The sequence below is a fragment of the Alligator sinensis genome, unplaced genomic scaffold (assembly GCF_000455745.1).
Source record: "Alligator sinensis unplaced genomic scaffold, ASM45574v1 scaffold225_1, whole genome shotgun sequence".
Lineage (NCBI taxonomy): Eukaryota > Metazoa > Chordata > Crocodylia > Alligatoridae > Alligator > Alligator sinensis.
In genome coordinates, this window is record NW_005842180.1 from 273647 (window position 1) to 278418 (window position 4772).

Genomic DNA, 4772 nt, shown 5'->3' on the forward strand with positions numbered 1-4772 from the left:
TTCAACATCTTCATTAATGATGTGGACATTGGAGTCAAAAGCGAACTGGCCAAGTCCATCGATGACACCAAACTTTGGGGCAAAGCATCCACACCAGAAGACAGGAGGGCAATCCAGGATGACCTGGACAGGCTCAGCAAATGGGCGGACGAGAATCTGATGGTGTTTAACACTGAAAAATGCAAGGTTCTCCACCTTGGGAGGAAAAACATGCAGCATCCTTATAAGCTCAGCAGTGCTACACTGGCTAGCACTAGTGGAAGAAAGAGACTTGGGGGTCATCATTGACCACAAGATGAACATGAGCCTGCAATGTGATGCTGCGGCTAGTAAACCGTCCAAAACACTGGTTTGCATCCATAGATGCTTCTCAAGCAAATCCCGGGGCGTCATTCTCCCCTTGTACTCGGCCTTGGTGCGGCCACAGCTGGAGTACTGCGTCCAGTTTTGGGCCCCACAATTAAAAAAGGATGTGGAGAAGCTTGTGAGAGTTCAGAGAAGACCCACCCACATGATCAGAGGTCAGGAAAACAGACCTTATGACGACAGGCTGAGAGCCATGGGGCTCTTTAGCCTGGAAAAGCGCAGGCTCAGGGGTGACCTGATGGCCACCTATAAGTTTATCGGGGTGACCACCAGTATCTGGGGGAACGTTTGTTCACAAGAGCGCCCCAAGGGATGATGAGGTCAAACGGTTACAAACTACTGCAAGACCAATTCAGGCTGGACATAAGGAAGGATTTCTTTACTGTACAAGCCCCCAAGGTCTGGAACAGCCTGCCATAGGAGGTGGTTCAAGCACCTAAATTGAACACCTTCAAGAGTAAATTGGATGCTTATCTTGCTGGGATCCTATGACCCCAGCTGACTTCCTACCCTTCAGGCAGAGGGCTAGACTCAATGATCTTCCAAGGTCCCTTCCAGCCCTAATGTCTATGAAATCTATGAAAGCTGGAAACCTGCTGGTCATGTGCACAAAGGTTAACAGAATTCCACCCAAAGTGGCTTTCAGGGAAGAGCCTGACATATTTAATAAAATATTAGAAACTTCAATGAGGAAGGAAATAAGAGGTACATAATTTTAGTATAAATCAAAACAACAGTAACTATTTTGTGCCCAGTGAATCAAAGTGTTTACATAAGAGCAAAATGAAGTAAACAATAGGGGTGTGAAAAGCTTTGGTCCCTGATTTGATTCAGTGGGATTCAGCCTGATTTGGTGGCCAAGTCTCCAAATCCAAATTGAATCAGGAGACCCTTTAATCTCTCCGAATCAAATCAGAGAGATTCAGACACAGACACAGCTTTAAATGTTTTTTCTACATACCTCTAGGTACCAGGCAGCTTGTACCAATGCTAGGGCACATGGAGTGTCCCACAGAAGTGCGGGGGGCTCCCCAGCGCACTCAGCAGCAGACCCGGAAATGGACCAGAAGCAGTTCCAGTCCACCTCTAGGTCTGCCAGAGCATGCTGGGGGGCCCATCCAGTTCAGTGACTGGTGCCTCCTGGGTCGGGGGGGACCTGGGGTCCCCCCACGGACAATCACCAAGCTTGGGGGTGCAGGGGGGCTGGACCCAGAAGTGGACCAAAAGCACTTCTGGTCCACTTCCAGATTCGCTGCCGAGCACGTGGAGGGCCCCCCTCGCACTCCTGTGGGATGCTCCATGCACCCCAGCATCATAGCATTCACAAGCCACACTGGTACCTCAAGGTATATAGAAAAAACATTTAAAGCTGCATCTATGTCTAAATTGCTGAGTCACCAAATCAGCATTTAATCTTCATATTCAGATTCAGCCGAATCAAATCGGGGACAGTGATCTGAATCAACAAATCAAATCACTGTCCCCGATTCGGACCAAATCCGAAACCAAATTGAATAAGGCCCGTTTCATACAACCCTAGTAAACAACAGGATTATTAGTATTGAGGATAAGTACTTTTCCTCAACACATGCATCCCATATTGTAACCTTGAGCTAGCCAGAGGACACTGTGCTGCAGATTTAGTTACATTGAGAAATCACAGACTAAGCAGTTTGGATGTCTCTTCCGCACCCACAATGATGAAAAGGAAAAAAAATCTATTTTAACAAGAAATGGGCATTCAGATTCTTATACAACTTCAAAAAAATCCAGCATTAAGATTTATTTGCATTAAGGAGGAACTGAAAACAGAAAGAGTTTTTATTATGTAATTCTGTTAAGGGAATGCAACAGCAAGCACAAAGACAAAATACTTCCAGTAATGCATAGGCTCTTCTCACTATACTGGTATATCAGTGTGAAGTGAATTTTATTGATTTAATTGCTGACAAAATATGGAGATATAAATCCAAACCTAGCAGTAAAAGAATGTTTATAGTTTCTATTATGATATAAAATAACTTCACTATGGACGTGATCATTTAACAAACTCTGAAGTCCTACATAAGTGATAGGAAATTCTAAATTTTGGCAAAAATTTTAACATCACCTTTTTGCAGAGGTAAGTTCAAAAGTTCTAATTTAACTAACACCCATTTTTAAAGACCCCAAGAAAACCTAGGCACAAATTATTTTTAACTGTTGATTAAAGTACCATGGTGACAATTTTTTTCTTAGTTCTTAATATAAATTTTAATATGGGGCTTATGAAAGGTATAAAATTGACAGTCCCCAAGACTGAAGTTCCCTGTTCACAGAACAGATAGACCATGGCAGCTCCTAAAAACTGTGTCCCTGATTTTCAAGAGTCCTATGAGGGGAACACTCCTGGTTACAAGTTGCACTGATAATCACTGCAGTGTTCTGCTTCCACACACTATCTAAAAAATAACCATACCACCACCACCAGCTTCCCCTTCAACCTTTACTTTAGCACTCCTGGTTAGGCACACATTTAAACATGCTGCTGATTCAGGTTCACTAAGAGCCCAAATGAAAGCCCAGCAAAGCCAATGGGACTCTTTCCATAGACTGGAAATGGGCAACTGAACAGCTTCTAAAACTGCACCACATGTGATATCTTCTGTGATGTTCTGTACCATGAACACAGTAAACCCATAGCATCAGTTCTGTAATAATCCAGAGCTGATCAACTGGAGTCTTGTCATGAAAAATATTTGTGTAGAAAATCATTCCTCACACAAAGTAGATACAATGAATTGAACTGATACTTAAGTGAATAAGAACTACTTGTCTAAGTAAGACAAGGTTCCTTGGGTGAATTTGATATCTTTTATTAGACCAACCCAAATAGTTGGAGAATATTTATTAAGCAAGCTTTCAGGTTCAAAAACCCTTCGTCAGGCTAAGGAAGTTTCAGCAGTTGGTGTGTGCTCTTCCTGGATGGAATGATGGACTGTCTAAGAAACGCTTTTTAAGATTTGACCCTAATATAAAACTTGTAATTATTCCACACTCTTCAGCATTTGGAAGCAAAATGTCATCCATTCTTATATGCATAAAAAGATAATAACGTACAATTAGCCAAATCCCTCATTTGTGTCTATGTTTTAAACATCTTCCCTTAATTTGTCTTTCAAGGATCTAATATGAACATCTGCCATTCTGTTCATACCCATAACATTCTCTAGTCTAAAAAAGAAACGCAGATGTTAAGCTTACTAGTACAGAACTCACTTGGTCTATGGACTCAACCTTTTTAGACAGGCAGTTGGAAATTTCTGCTGTGCAATACTAATGCTAAAATGCATAAACAATAATCACTAAGCCAAATGAGGAGTGACAGCATTATTATGGTGGTGGAGCATTCTTTTCATTGTGGATACTGTTTCTCATCACAATCTAAGGGCCTGCTCACTGAGCTGACAGTGCATGCAGTATTCATCTTGAAGTCAACCCAGTATGATCTCCCAGATCTAAAATCCAGTACTTTAATCACAAAGCCAAACTTCCTCTTGCTCAAATTTATAGCTCTCTGTTCAATTAAGCTTAAAATGTCCCAAGTGCTTCCACCACTTCTTGGAAACACTGTTAAAAAAATCCAATAAATTTCGCTGCCACGAAATTTTTCCTGATATTCAGAACATTTTTTTCTTTTCTTATTATTCTATTGATCCTTGTTATATTCCTTATGGAATTCTATGTAATTATTCTCTATTCTGAATATTTACTCTTTGAATATTTTTAGCCTTGGCCACTGTAAGCATATGGCTGCATTTCTGGAATCAAAAGTGAATGTCTGTTCACTTCCTTAGCGGTTCAATCTATGCAGTTTAGACTAACCTGAGAAGACTAAATATACAAAAAGCCCAAAGTTGACTGTCTGTATTTATCCCTACAGATTATCACAGTAGTACTTCAAATGTGCATTAGCTGCAGTTCAAATTGCAATGATTTTACATATACAGTGCAGACATAAGTTACATTCGTCACACAATCAACTCCTTGAAAGCACTCTACAGCCATGCCCTTAGAGAAGTGCATGGCTACAGAGCACTTTAAAAGTGCCCAATTGTGCGACAATTTGAACACTCATTCCATAAGGGTTCAGACAGAAGCAGAGTGCCTTCATTAACATCTATCAGTGTGCACCAGGAGCAGGGTTAAGCTGATACAGCCCAGCCCCGCCCCACCCCCAGTGCTGTCTTCAGAATGGGGGAGGAGGGAGAGGGAGAAGAGAGCTTGGTCTGGGGTTGGCCCAGCCTGAGCTGGAGGGTGAGGTGGGTGGATTTGTAGCCCACCTTGGGGGGCTCCAATCGTCTAATCCACCCAGTCCACTCCAGTCCAAGCTGGGCAGCACCCAGACCAAGCTCCCTCTCCTCCTT

General features: G+C 42.2%; 1 protein-coding gene across 1 annotated transcript in view; it reads right to left on the reverse strand.

The window, feature by feature from the left end:
* The window catches only part of EPB41L4A (erythrocyte membrane protein band 4.1 like 4A), a 150058-nt gene that overhangs the window by 87021 nt on the left and 58265 nt on the right, over positions 1 to 4772 (reverse strand). The window lies entirely within an intron of this gene.